The sequence below is a fragment of the Dromiciops gliroides genome, chromosome 3 (assembly GCF_019393635.1).
Source record: "Dromiciops gliroides isolate mDroGli1 chromosome 3, mDroGli1.pri, whole genome shotgun sequence".
In the NCBI taxonomy this organism is placed as follows: domain Eukaryota; kingdom Metazoa; phylum Chordata; class Mammalia; order Microbiotheria; family Microbiotheriidae; genus Dromiciops; species Dromiciops gliroides.
Window position 1 is genome coordinate 510,513,964 of NC_057863.1, and position 15,981 is coordinate 510,529,944.

The 15,981-nt window shown below is 38.5% G+C and overlaps 1 pseudogene; it reads left to right on the forward strand.

Annotated features, from left to right (window-relative positions):
* Positions 1 to 8,021: 8,021 nt before the first annotated feature.
* LOC122747864 lies at positions 8,022 to 15,322 on the forward strand (annotated as a pseudogene).
* The last annotated feature ends 659 nt before the right edge of the window (positions 15,323 to 15,981 follow it).

Sequence of the window (15,981 nt, forward strand, 5' to 3'; positions counted from 1 at the left end):
AAACTATTCTCAACAAAATAATGATACAAGACAATCCCAATGGACTACTGATGAAACATACTATCCACCTCCAAAGAAGGAACTGATATTGATTGTACAGACCGAAGCATGCTATTTTTAACTTTCTTTCATTTTTTTTCTTTTAATCAAGTTTTCTTGTACAAAATGACAAATATGGTAATGTTTTACATAATCATACATGTATAACCTATATCTTATTGTTTGTCATCTCAGGGAGGGGGGAGGAGGGAAGGGAGGGAGGAAGGGATAAAAACTGGAACTCAAAACTATAAATAAAAATGTTTATTATTTAAAAAAAAAATTTCCACGTTACCCAGCTGATTTAAGAGGCATAAAGGTGTTAATAGAAAAACCTAAGACCCAAGCTCTAATTCAGATATGAGCTCTAAGAGGGATTCAGACCCCAGTTAATGGATAACTTACAAGTCAGGATGCTAAATTCTCTTCCCCATAGTAGTCAGTACCCATAACAGGAACAGAGGGAGCCAGGCCATGAAGGCCTAAGAATATAACAATGATACATTGACAGGCTATAGAAACTCAAACTAGGAATAAATGATAAATGAAGATGTTTTGAAACTAAGCATGGGAACCAGAAAGAGACATGCGCAGAAAAGGCCAAATTTGTCCCCAGATTCACGTTATGATGTGTAAACCCCCAAAACACACCTCCACTGAAAAAGGTACCTGCCTCGGGGGTTGGTTTGGGAACCCAGAAACTCCAAATTAGGACAGGCTCTCCCCTGTACCTCCCTAAGGTGGAGATTATTATAATGACAAAGACAGGCCCTCCCCTGTAGCTCCCTAAGGTGGAGATTATTATGAGACTGATAATCAATTTATCCATACTATAAATATAACTGTCTTTCCTTTCCTAATTTGAGAGTTACCTTTTCACTATTCTGGTTCTCTCCCTGTGGTCACTCACAGTATTGAAATAAAACTTGGGAAACTGAATCACTGAGTCTTGTAATTATTTTGGGACAACTCACTATCAATTTGATCCCAATTCCATCCCACATCACAACCAGATAAACATGGGTTAAATAGAATACAGAGTTCTCCCTGATGAATTCACATCATCAGGATCAAATGAACTACATCCTTGGGTACTGAAAGAAATGGCAGATAATAGCTAGGTCACTGTCACTGAGCTCTAAAATATTGTGGAAAATGGGAAAGGTGTTATATTAAAGGGCAAATGTCCTAATCTTTTTTTTTTTAAAGACAAGAAAGCAGCCTCTACCAACAATAGTCCAAAGATCTTAATTTACTTTCCTGGACAAACACTATCTTTTATTCTTTCTTTCTTTTTTTTTTTTTTTTTGCGGGGCAATAGGGGTTAAGTGACTTGCCCAGGGTCACACAGCTAGTAAGTGTCATGTGTCTGAGGTCGGATTTGAACTCAGGTACTCCTGAATCCAGGGCCGGTGCTTTATCCACTGCACCACCTAGCTGCCCCTCCCCCATCTTTTATTCTTAAAAGGATGGTTAGTGAACATTTTAAAAAGGAAGCAGTGGTCTCAAAGAGTAAGCATAGCTTTATTGAGAATATGCCAGACTAACTTTATTTCCTCTTTTGTACAGTTACTAAGCTGATAGATCAGGATAAGATTGTAGAAATAGCTTCCCTATATTTTAGCAAAGCATTTAACAAAATAGGTCATGCTTATTCTTGTGGAGTAGATGGAGAGAGTCGGGCTAAATAAGAGGTTCTTAACTTTTTTGATTCCTAGACCCCTTTGGCAATCTGGTAAACCCCTTTATCATAATAATGTTATGTTGCCTATATTTATAATTGAACCTGATGCAAAATTTCAGTTAGAGGCTGGTGAAAATGGAAACATATTTTTTCCCGTTAAAGTTCACAGACTCCTTGAAACGTATGCATGGATTTTAGATTAAGAAGCCCTGGGTTAGATGATAGTATACTTAGCTTATTAGTTGAATGACTAAAGCTAAAGGGTTGCCATTAATTATTCAATGTCAGCCTGGAAGGAGGTCTCTAGAGACTTGGCTCTGTGCTGTTCAATCTTTTTAGCAATGACCTGGATGAAGACGCGGCTTGCATGCTTATCAAATCTGCAGAATACACACATATTTAATACACTGAATGAGAGTCAGGTTTCTAAAACACCTTGAAAGGCTAGAGCATTAAACTAACTCAAGAAAGAGGAAATTTATTGTGGATGAGAATAAAGTCTTATACTTGTGAAGTTGAGCTTTTGAACCTAATGTAAGATCAGAGGGGCATGATTAGATAGCAGGCTATCTGAAAAATGCCTAGGGATTTTAGTGCATTGTAAGCTTAATAGGAATCAACAGTGGGATATGCCAAGAAAGCTAATGAGATCTTAAGCTTCATTAAGACACACATACCTTCCAGGGATAAAGAGTTAATTATCCCATTGTACTCTTCCCTGGTCAGACCACTTCTGGAGTAGTGTGCTCAGATCTTGAAGTCAAATTTTGGGAAGGGCATAGATACACTGAAGAATATTCAGAGAAGGGCAAATAGGATGGTGAAGATTCTGTCATATGAGGACATGTTGAAAAACTGAAGGGGTTGATAAGCAACATGGCATAGTAGATAGAGTAGTAGACCTGCCCTTTTAACTAGATATGTTACTATGTGCAAATCACTTAACTCCCAAACTCTCTGTTAATTAGAGTTATTTCAAAGCAGCAGTGGGTTACCTTGGGGGAGGTAGAGGATTCTTCCTGAGGTCATTAAGCAGAGACTATATAACCGTGACTGGGTGTGTTGCAGAAAGGATTCTAATCAGGCACATGTTGAATTACATGGTCTCTGAAGTTTATTTCGATACCCTTATTTTGATACTATTTGGTATTTTCTTTTGATACCATTATTTTAGGATTATAAATCTAGATCTGAAAAGGACCCCAGAAACCATCTAGTACCTCATTTTACTAAGGAGCAAATTGAGTCTCAGGAAAGTTAAGTGACTTGTCCAAAGTCACACAGGTTGCATCAGAGATAGAATTTGAACCCAGGTTCTCTGACTCCAGAGCCATTATTCTTCCCACTGTAAGAACATCCATCTAAATCTCTCCTTTTACATGAAGAAATTGAGGCATAGGGAGACTAAAAGTGACTTGTCTAAGGTTATATAGATAGTAAACATCAGCAGTGAAAACAAATCTAGGTTATTAGTTATATAGTGCAAAGGTTACTGACTCTGGAGCCAAAATCACCATTAGCTCTAAAGACAGGTAACTCAATGGATAGAGTGTTGAGCTTAGAATCAGGAAGTTCTGAGTTCAAATCTTGCTGTGTGACCCTGGGAAAGTCATTTAACTTCAATTTTCTCAACTATGAAATGGGAATCATAATTGCACCTTCCTCACAGGGTTGTAGTGAGAATAAAACAAAATGTTTGTAAAGTCCAGCACATAGTAGGGGATAACGAATGCTTGTTATCTTCCTTACAATCTGATGAACTTCATACTAGCTATAACATTTCTCTATCTTGTAACCACTACACAGAAATAAAAGTGTTGAGAATTGCTAGTGATTTTGATTATTGTGCTCACCCAAGAAATATACTGCACCAGTATCATTTAGCTCAGAGGGTACATTCATGAATCAATATGGCACAGAGAAAACAGATTTAAAATGGAATTGGATTTGAAGAACTAATTCTGTAAGATGTGAGAGCTCTTGGATGAGATGGAACAATTCTATTTAATGTGTACTTCTAACCCTGACTTTGACCATTAAGAAAATATAATTGCTACATTTTATGCATTTCCTTGGGCTACTAAGTGCTTTCATAGGAATCAAGATGTTACAAGGAATTTTTCTGCAACAGAAGAGGAAAATGTGGGCTCAGAAAAAGAAATCTACTTACAAGGAAACTTAAAGGTTAGAAAAAAAGTAAAGGATACTTAGATTTTTCATTAACTGTATAATGCAAGCTAGGCAGGGCTAGGCTGAATGGATTTTAGCAGCCCTGATCTTGTCCTCTAGCTAATTGGGAATGAGAACAATAGCTATAGACAGACTATGAAGCGGGTAAAAAACTGGTTTCGCTACCCCTCTCTTCCCTGTTCTGCAAAGATTTGTCCTTTTTTAAAGACCTCCCTTTCCAATCTCCTTCTTCCCTAATGTCTCAGTTTCTTTTGTTAGTAGAATTTTTTTCTGATGGGTCACTAATGCTCCAGTGAGAAGTAATTTAAGAGATTACCCTTATTTGCAAGAGCCCAAATGAATGCATTGTTGGAAATGGAATTTCAGACAATTTTAGTAGGGATGGGGTAGCTGTCTGAGGGCACTGGGATTGAAAAAGTCTTTTAAATAACACCATTGGGCCACTTTTTATTCTATTAACCTGTACGACCAGCAGTGGCCATGGCTCTAAAGTAACAACATCTCAATGTTCTGTATGAACTTCCAGATCCATATATAACAGCCCCTGACCTTCCCCCAAGCTTTAGTCCTTCATCGCTAATTGTCTATTGTACATTTCAAAGTGGCTGTCCCAGAAACATCTCAAACTCAACATTGTCTAAAATTAATCTTTTCCCCTAAACTTGCCCTTCTTCCAAACTTCTTTTCTTCTGTTGAAGACACTACCATCTTTCCAGTGTCTTGGGTTTGTAATTTTTGGCATTATCCTCAACATCTCATACTCCCTACCCCACATATTCAATCAATTGTCAAATCTTGCCATTTCTACCTTCCCTATGTTTCTTTGTGTCCGACTGTGTCTCTTTATTTACACAGCTAGCTATCACCTTAGGCAGCAAGGTGATACAGTGGATAGAGTATTGGATCTGGAGTCAGAAAGACCTAAGTACAAATATAGCCTCAGACAATGATTAGCTGTGCAGCAATGAGCAAGTCTCTTAACCTGTGTTTGCCTTGGTTTCTTCATCTGTAATAGCAGTTACCTCCCAGGGCTGTGCAGATCAAATGAGACATTTGTTTAGCACTTTACAGACCTCAACATGCTATATAAATACTAGTTATTACCATTAGTTCAGTCCCTCATCACCCTTGCCTAGATTATTGCATATAATAATATGCAATAACCTAATTGTTCTCTTTGCCTCATTTCTCTCCTTTTCCAATCTACACTCTGCTACCAAAGTAAATTTTCTTAAGCACATTAAGACTCCCCTACTCAACTATCTCTAGTTGCTCCCTATTACTTCTAAGATAAAGTAGAAAGTATTCTGCAGTATTTAGTTTTTAAATTTCTACCCAACATGGTCCCAATCTCTTTCCAGACTCATTAGACATTTCTTTCCTTCTTGCACCCTGTGGTCATGCCAAATTTGCCTCCCCTCTGTTACTCATCCTCCATCTCTTTGTGATGGCCATTTGTCTGACTGGAATTCTCTCTCTTGTTACCTCTACCTCATAGGGTTTTTCTCTTCCTTTAAAGTGCAACTTAAGTATCATATCCTACCTTAAGTCTTTTCTGGTCTCTCTACTTTTTAGTGCCCTGTCTCAAACTATCTTCTATTTAACTACTTTATATATATTTGTATTTATTAACTTTATGTTTATGCTTTATATACACATACATATTTATGTGTACTTATTATCTTCCCCATAGGAATGAAAGTTTATCAGGAATAGGGATTGTGTCATGCTTTGTTCTTGTATCTACTTTGTATAATATGGTGTGCAACTTGATAGTATAGTGGATAGAGCGCTGGGGTTGGAGTCAGGAAGATCTGTGTTCAGATATGGCCTATGACACTTCTAGCTGTGTGACCCTGGGCAAATCACTTAACCTCATTTTCCTCAGTTTTCTCAGCTTTAAATAAGCTGGAGAAGGAAATGGCACTAAGTTTCTTTGACAAGAAAGCCCTAAATGGGGTCACGAAGAGTTGGACATGACTTAAACAACTAAACATGAACACAGTGTGATGTCTATCAAATATAAGTACTTCTTAATTGATTGACAAATTGCTCTGGTAAAAGAGAAGATGGTGACACAGAATCAGAGGATTATAGATTTAGAGCTTGAAAGGCCTTTATATATCATGGTTAGAGGCAATTTCTATGGTGGGTAGAGCACTGGATTAGGAGTTGGGAAAAGTTTGTTGATTTTTTAAAATTAATATTTTATCAATTAACAAGCATTTACGGGGCAGCTAGGTGGCACAGTAGATAGAGCACCGGCCCTGGAGTCAGGAGTATCTGAGTTCAAATCCGGCCTCAGACACTTAACACTTACTAGCAGTGTGACCCTGGGCAAGTCACTTAACTCCAATTGCCTCACTAAAAAACAAAAACAAACAAACAAGCATTTACTTTCCTTCCCACCTTGCCTTCTACGCCCCCTCCATAAAAAGAAAAACAAAACCCTTGTAACACATATGCATAGTGAAACAAAACAAATTTCCACAATGGCTTTGTTCAAAAATGTATTTCTTTGTTTTGCATGACTGCACATGTGTAACTTATATAGAATTGCTTGAGTTCTTAAGGGGGAGTCGGGAGGGAGAAAGAGAATTTGAAACACAAAATTTTAAAAATCAGTGTGAGGGAACAGCTAGGTGGCACAGTGGACAAATCACTGGCCCTAGATTCAGGAGGACCTGAGTTCAAATCTGACCTCTTAACACTTACTAGCTGTGTGACCCTGGGCAAGTCACTTAACCCCAATTGTCTCACTTAACGAAGAAGAAGAAGAAGAAGAAGAAGAAGAAGAAGAAGAAGAAGAAGAAGAAGAAGAATACAAGGAAAATTGAGGAGGGAGAGAGTGTTAGCAATTGAAAGGACCAACACTTGGCACTTACTAGCTGTTTGATCCTGGGCAAGTCACTTAACCCTCATTGCCCCCCCCCAAAAAAAAAAACAATGTGAAAATTTGTTTTTACATGTAACGGGGAAATTAATAAATCAAATCAATCAATAAATAAAGTAATAAACAAACAAACAAGCAAATAAATAAATAAGTGAATAAATAAATAAGAATTTAGAAATTTTCAAAATGTATTTCTCACTTTGCACTTTGAGTCCATCACCTCTCTGTCAGGAGTTGGGTAACATTCTTCATCATAGCACTGTGTTGCTGCCTAAGGTCACAGGAATGATGACCTTGAGCTCAAATACCAGGTCTGCCGCTTTCTAATTCCAAATCTAGTGATCATTCTATGACATTGAGTTATTTCCAGAGAGTCATTGGACGGCTCAAGGGGAATGGTCACGTGGTGGGGGTGAGGAGCAAGTGGACAATTAAGAATAATACAAGGAGGGGCAACTAGGTGGCGCAGTGGAAAGAGCACTGGCCCTGGAGTCAGGAGTACCTGAGTTCAAATCTGGCCTCAGACACTTAACACTTACTAGCTGTGTGACCCTGGGCAAGTCACTTAACCCCAATTGCCTCACTTAACAAAGAAGAAGAAGAATACAAGGAAATTGAGGAGGGAGAGAGTGTTAGCAATTGAAAGGACCAAAGGAGGCTTCAGAGAGTGATGGCATGAGTTGAAACCTAAAGGAAGATAAGGCTTCTGAGAAACAGTACTGAATAGGCAGTACTTCCCAGGTATGGGAAATGATTTGAGTGGATACATGGAATATGAGATATGGATTACCAGTTCCAGGAACAGTTTAGTAGTCTAGATGGGACATAGAACTAAATTCCTAGGAAGGATCAGAGAATGATAGTAGTCCAAATTCCTTGGTTGTTTTTTTTCTTAACAGATAAGGAAACAGAGGCTCATTTAAGGTTGTGGTTTGTTCAACATCACATAGTTAAAAAAAATTATCCAAGGTAGGATTCAAACTCAGGTCTTCCTGACTTCAAGTGTAATGCACCATGCATTAAACTGTGCTGCTTCTCAAAGGTCAAATCAGTATGAAGTTAACAGACATTTTTATGACTTGGGCACAGCAAGAGTCACCTAGAAATTTGGGAGCTAACTGTGAGCAGTCAGCAAGTAAGGGAACCAATCTGCTTAGAATGAAAACCCAGAATGGAAGAGATTCTTTTGGATACAGGCAAAAAGACATGTCAGAGATGTCGAAGCGATCCCTGCAGGTGATTCAAAGTTCTACAGACCTGGGAGCACTTACTTTTCATTCCTGTGGCCAGCCCTGGGGATCTCATTAAGACGAACTTTGAATCATTGTATTTCTATGAAAATATTTTCATAAGAAAAATTCATGGAGACAAAAAGGGGGGTAGCGGGTTGGAAGTGAAAGGTGGCAGGCAGTTGGTGCCTGAGTTCTTCCCACCATAGACTGACAGGTGCCGCACATATATTATGTTTTCAAGCCAATTAGGGGTTATAGAAATTTCCCTCAAATAAAATATTTTGTTTCAAAGAATAAATTGAGAATGAAATTCTTTGAGTATTGCAAAAGGAAACAATCTCAGAGTGGGAAGAGACCTCAGAGACCACTTGGTCCAAACAGTACATGAACCGTACATCATTGCTGACAAATGGTCATTCAGTCTTGTGTGAAAACTTCCAGAGAGGGGGAATCCATTACCTCCCCCAGACAGTTATTCTGCATGAAATTTATAGCTGCCTCTCTGCAGTATCTACTGATTTCTCATGTTTCTCTTCTATGTGTCAGCCCTTCAAATAAATGCATGAACACAATGATTATGTACTGGAATCTTCTCCTCTCCAAGCACCAAATACCTATTTCCTTAGACTGATAGAAAGTAAGTTCCTCAAAACCAAGGGTTGTGTTGTTTTTGTCTTTGTATCTCTAGTGCCCAATATGGTGCCTGACACATAGTAAGATCTTAGAAATGCTTGTTCATATCAATCAAACTCATCCTTGCAAGCATGAACTTAAGTCTTCTTCTGGGGAGGGGGAAGAATCGAAAATGAAGGCATTAATCTGATAATGGGTCTATTAAAGTTCTCCTTGAACACAGTATGAATAATTTTGTTAAAATGGTATAAAGCCCCTATAAAATATCATAAATACTCCCATCCCATTTACAGTTGATAAGCCCCATTCTGGGCACCATTCCAAACTATGACCTGGGAGAAATTCTTGCTTTGCTCCATGATCCTCATACTTTATATGATGGAGGGCAAATATCTATACTTGTGTAACGATTGGAATGACGCCACCTGCTGGATACTTACTGTAGAAGAGTTCTGCCCATGAAGCGAAGGTCTTTGAGGGCAAGACCAGGAGTCTTTTCTTTGGCGGGAGGAAGTGACGCGGACTAGTGGGAGGAGGAAGGAAGAGACTGGCGCTGACTCTGGGGCTCTTGCCTGAGGACGCTGGCGGAGAAGGGAGCTAGAAATGTGCTCTCCCTTTAATAGATAGGAATCTAGGCCTTTCTCTCTCTCTTTACCAAATTCTTATTCTCCTTAATAAATGCTTAAAAGTCTAACTCTTGCTAAAGCTTATAATTTATTGGCGACCACTCATTAGATATTTTAGACAGTTTAGCTAGAATTTTAACCCTTAACACTTGAAAGAAGCTAGTCCAAGCCTCTGAATTTTTAGGCAAGTATATTTGGCTAGTGGTGTTTACCTTTAACAGGAATATTGATAGAAATTGAATCTGTGATTTTAATGGACCTTTCCATGACAAAATTCCTTCTTCCAATGGAAATCCATACCATGTCTCCAACTTTTAGTCTTAGAGAGTTGCCCAGAGCACTGAAAGGTTAAGTGACTTGTAAGGGTAATACCTTCAGCTTATGTCAAAGGTAGAACTTGAACCCAGGTCTCTATCCACTATGATAATAAAGGAAAGCATGTTGGCTTTGTAATTAGAGAATTTGATTTCATATCTTATTTCTGTTCTTCTAAAGTGCCTTCCTGTCACCGCCTTCCCTGCAACAACTGTTTGGTCCTACTTTCACTGAACTATCGATTGGAACAACTAAAATAAATGTGAAGAGTTTACTGAGTCCTGGGATTGACAGATCATTGCAGATTCCCTCATTACACAGTCTGCCCAGGTGGAAGGGAACAAGTATTTATTAAGCACTAACTGTATGCTAGACACTGTGCTAAATGCTTTATAAGTATCTCGCTTGATACAACTCCTAGAAATGGGTGCTATTATTCTCATTTTACAGTTGAGGAACCTGAGGAAAACAGAGGCTGAATGACTTTCCAGGGCCACACAGCTAGTACATGTTTGAGACTGAATTTGAACTTTTTGATTCTAAGCCTAATGCTTACCTATAAATCTAATGAATCTGGGAGCATGCCCACATCTCTTAAAATCGAGATACTCTGAGGACATGTGCAGATTGCCCAAACATGGGGGACACTCTGTGTCCTCTACTACATGGGGAAGGTATATTCTTTTTAATCAGCAGTTCAGCCAGAACAGGCTCCATCTTTAAAACTGGCCAGACTGAGACAGTAGGGACCATGATAGCAGGTCCAACAACAGGATTTCAAAGTTCCTTGGAGAAACCTCGAGAGTATCCTTGTATTACTTATTATGACCTCCATGTTAACTCTTGCCTTGTTCCCACTTAATAGACTACAGTATAGTATAAACATAACTGTCATATGTACTGAGAAACCAAGATTTTTGTGTGGCACATTTTATTGCAATATTTGCTTTACTGTAGTGTTCTGGAATTGAAACTGCAGTATTTCTGAAGTATGGCTGTAGATTGTAAGGACTGGTGGTCCTCCATCTCATTCAAAGAGTTATGGTTGGTGACTGCCAGCTTATTCAAGTGGAGTGAGCAGCCATGTTCTCTACTCATCAGGCTACCTCCTGGGTTACATTGGGTTATGGGGAGGGACAGCCCTCTTTGAGGGTCTTCCCTAGAAGAAAGACAAGGTAAAAAGCAGGATTTGTTTCTGGAGCTGGTGAAGGAGGAGGCCAACAAAATGGCACCCTTTAAGAAGTGCTATGAGGTACCTTCCCCTTCCAGCTCCCCCCAGAAAGACCCAAGTTCAGGTCCTACTCTGATGAATTCTGGCCATGCGGAATGGGGTGAATCTTTAAGCTCTTGGTGCTCTAAGTAACTTTCTCAGACTAAGTTGAAGAGAAAGGTGAACCTGGATTAGTAGAGGGAGTTTCCTCCTGAAGGAGGTCCCTATTCCTCTCCCACTGTAGGTCCCACAATGGTTGAGATCTTCTTTTCTTAGTGAATGACAATGCCAGCTTCAGAGCATACATGTTGGAGACCCCAAACCTCAGCCAAGAGATAGGCCTGGTAATTAGTGGATACTAGAGTGAAGGAAGGGAGAGAAAAAAGAGAAGAGACCAAGAGAAGGGAGTAGCAGTTCCAGTGAGACACAGAGACAAAGTTTTTCAGGCTTTGATTTCCCAGGGTTTTTTATTTGTTTGTTTGTTTGTTTGTTTTTTTCGGGGCAATGAGGGTTAAAGGACTTGCCCAGGATCAAGTGTCAAGTGTCTGAAGACATATGAACTTAGGTCCTCCTGAATCCAGGGCCAGTGCTTTATCCACTGCAACACCTAGCTGCCCTGATCTCCCATATTTTCAAATTGGAGAGGAGTTGGTGGGGGAGGGAAGAGAATCACAACAAAAGGTGGAGAACAAGCAGAGAATTTCTCCTCATCAACTATAGTGCTTGACACATAGCAAGTACTTAATAAATTCTCATTCATTCACCCATAATCCCTTCCTGTTAAAATTATTTCTATCTTTTATTTTCATAACAACTTCATTTCCAACTATAACTACTCTTCCAACCTACTCATTGAGTTATTATATACAAAAGAACTAAAAAGAAAGAGGAAAAAAAAGCAATTCAACCAAACTAGCCAACACATTAACTGAGGCTGATGGAGTATACAATATTCCCCCATCTCTGCAAAAGAGGAAGAGTCAAGAAGGAAGCCAGGGTTGGTCATAATTCAATAGCATCCAGCTTCTTTTTGTTGTTGTTCTTTCCTTTTATGTTGTTAGAGCCATGGGGCATATTGTTTTCTTTTGTATATTGCTTTCATAGGGTCTATTGCTTACTTCATAAGTTCCTATAAGTGTTTTCATATCTTTATCTCATTTGATTTCACAGATCTTAGTAGTAGTTAATACAAGTGTTTTAACTCCCACTTTACAGATGAGAAAACAAAGGCTCAATTTGCTTTCATCTAGAGAACTTAAGAGATCCAGAGTTCATACAGTAGCTAGTAAGTAATTTGTCCACAGATTGCAGATAGTAAGTGACAAAATAGGCTCAAACCCAGATTTCTGAATTGAAAACTGGAACTTTTTCTACCAGAGACATTACTTCTCTGGAAGATGCAAAATCTCTAACAATGTACCTTTTGCCAGAATATTCAGAGTCATGGGGCACTCCTCAAAGCACAGCATGTAGGCAGCCTCTCTTTTACATGGTAATAAAGTTGGTCCTTCCTTTTTTTTCTTAGTGCAGAATGGATGTATGCGGCTCCATCTTCATGTACAATTTTCTCTTCTCCACAGGATTCCTGAAAGTTGCTTTCTCAAGAGCAGTGAGGCTGACTGGAGTCATGCAGGGCCCTTCTTCTGGAGGGAGGGATGAGAAGAGAAGCCATTGGCTTCTTCCATCAACAAGAATTCAACACCCCACAGAAGACTGAAAAGGAACAAAAGGGCTGCTCTCCTACGAAACCAATCAACACTAATTAGAACAGAAGTCTCCCTGCCCCACCAAACAATAGAAGACCCTATGTGCTCAATAGAGAAAGTCACCAAGACTACTGGGCTGAGATTCCAGCCAAGTGTGTAAATATATAATTACTGATGGAGCTCTGCACTTGGCAAAGGTTAAAATATGTCAGTTACATAAGCCTCTAATTGAATCACTGTTAGAATAAACAACTGCTACCAAATGCTTGTCAGAACCAGATTTCTATTTTACTTCAAACTCCCTCCTATATGTGTGTGTATGTGCGTGTGTATGTACATGTGTATGTATATATGTATATGCATATTATATATATGTATAAGATTAAGTAATGGGTTATAGTAAGGGGCTCAGAGCCAGGCAGACCTGGGTTCAAATCTTACATTTACCACATACAGGCTGTGTGACTCTGGGGAAGTCTCTTAACCTCTCAGTGTTCTAGGCAACTCTCTAAGATTTAGTTACAAAGATGCAAAAACTCCGTAAAGTAGATGTGATTATTATTCCCATTTTGCAGATGAGGAAACTGAGGCATAGACAAGTTAAGTTATTTGCTCAGGGCCACACAGTTAAGTGTCCAAGGCAAGATTTTAACTCAGGTCTTCCTGACTCCAAGTCTTAAATTCTATTCACTGTGCCATCTAATTACTCCATATAGGGGTTTTGTTGATAGATACCATATAGTTTGAAATTCTGGCCTAGTTCATGTTGATTTTTTTGTGGTGGGGCAATGAAGGTTAAGTGACTTGCCCAGGGTCACACAGCTAGTGACAAGTGTCTGAGGCCAAATTTGAACTCAGGTCCTCCTGAATCCAGGGCCAGTGCTTTATCCACTGTGTCACCTAGCTGCCCCCAGTTCATGTTGAATTTTAACAAATTTCAAACCATTTGTCTAAATCTGAAAAATTCTTTTGCTATTTTTATTAAGATACTTTACCCCCAGACCCTTTTTTGTACATTGGAAAGCTTCTGGAAGGACAGGAACAACATCAGCTGATCCTTCCCAAACATAATACAAGGGCAGGCAGCCAGACATGAAACTGCAACAGTTTGAAATGATACTTAGAATGAAGCAACCTTGTTAGCTTTAATGGAAAAAAACTGGTTACATCATGGTTTAAGAAAATGGACAAAGAGAATTTGGGGAACCCCCACTAAGTTGGGAAGATCCACTGCCACCCTGGGGTTGTGAAGGTTTTGGAGGAAAGATCCTTCGTGTATAAATCTGGATAATTGCAGATTATTTATTAGAGCTATACCTCCCCCCCAAAAAAGAAGAAGAAATATGGGGTGAAATGAAGAAAGTTACAGAAGGAGTCATGGATGTCATTGGTTATCTAAATGCAACTGATAAGACCAAAAATCATGGTTTTGCATTTGCAGAATGAGTCCCATGGAGCTGCCACCATGGCAAGGAGAAAACTTATTCCAGGAACATTCCAATCAGGGGGCCACACTATACAGGTAGATTGGGCAGATCCACAGAAAGAACTTGATGAAGAAGCAATGCAGAGAGGCAAAGTTTTATATATAAGAAATTTAATGATCTCTATCACAGAGGAAACAATTAAAGCAGAATTCAACAACTTCAAACATGGTGCTGTTGAAAGGGTAAAGACATTTGGAGATTATGCTTTTGTTTATTTTTTTAAATGAGAAGATGCAGTGGCTGCTATGTCTCTTATGAATGGAAAGTGATTGATAGAGCAAGTATTGAAGTAACAGTGGCTAAACCAGTAAATAAAGAAAGCTCTTGGAGATAACATTTCAATGGCCAAATTAGCTCAAATTCTGAAAATCTATTGGTATCTGCTAAAGAAGAGAGATATCAAAAAACTCTAGGAAAATGACCAAATATTCCAACTCATCTCAATAATCAGTGTAGCCCAAGCCCCCAAGAAATTGAAAGATGCATTTATCCATTTTTCCCTGCAACAAAGCTTATACCAATAAGTATGTATTCTTTAAAAGCTAATCACTTCGGGGGCAGCTAGATGGCGCAGTGGTTAAAGCATTGGCCCTGGATTCAGGAGTACCTGAGTTCAAATCTGGCCTCAGACACTTAACACTTACTAGCTGTGTGACCCTGGGCAAGTCGCTTAACCCCCATTGCCTCACTAAAAAAGCCAAAAAAACAAAAAAACCAAACAAACAAACAAAAAAGCTAATCACTTCATTCCTGCAGTAATGCATTTGGATTATTACTGCAACAAAAATAATTGGGCAGGGCAGCTAGGTGGTGCAGTGGATAAAACACTGGTCCTGGATTCAGAAGGACCTGAGTTCAAATCTGGCCTCAGACATTTAACTAGCTGTGTGACCCTAGGCAAGTCACTTAACCCTCATTGCCTCCCCCCCAAATAATAATTGGGCAACACCAGAGTACTTGACAAGTCAAGATGGAAAAGTATTCTTGGCATAGAAAAAGTTATTCCTGCTATTGCAAATGGATCTCAGAGTTACTTTATGTCAGACAAACTATGTACAATGCTAGAAGATGCAAAGGAATTGGTAGCCCAGGCTCCTTTACTTCATTTAGACTACAATTTCTGTTGCAGCTCAATAAATAGTATTTACCTTGTTCCTACCCTCTCTTCTGGGACACCCATCATACTTCCTTATACATCAAGGACTTATTCTTATCCAAGCTATCCCTTGTCACAAACAATATTGTTTGCTAATGGAAGCCATGTTGGACAATGACTATATATCTCCAATCAGGCCTCATTCTTCTGAAGAAAATGTTGTAAACATTAATATAAAATTTCTTTGTAAAGCTTACAGATGAAAATACTGTTTTAATTTTAAATCAGTCTTGCCAATTTGGTTTGAAAGGAAAAATATGTATTTTAATATAGTAGCCTTTGATACATATAAACATGCACATTTTATTGAACTTGTCAGAAAGAAGTTTTAAAAGTTTCCCTTGATGGTTTCCCTTGAATTAAGGTTCAATAGGTTAATATTTTTTTAAACTTGTGAATTTTAAGTATTGTTAACTCCTGATCTAAGAGTGGGTAGTAGAACCCAGTGATTTATGTTAAACCTTTTTCCAGTAATTCCTTCGCTTACCACCATATCTTTAATATTGTAACACATGCAGACCATAACTATATTAGATTTAGTTACCAAGAATCACTTACACTGTTGGAGATTAAAAGAGTTATTTAACCAGAAGCATCTAATAATTATGTAGCCAGAGAATGATGAGGAAAAAAGATTAAAAAGTAAATTTTATTTAGTAGTAAATAAAAAGCAATTTACTAATGTGGTCTTTAAAATCACAAGTATTTTAGCTAATAAATACTTGTTATACAGATTATATTTTTCTGTTAATTTATTGAGTTACCCTAGTTATTTTATTTGTTTGTGACATTCAATGTATAGTAGTTGGA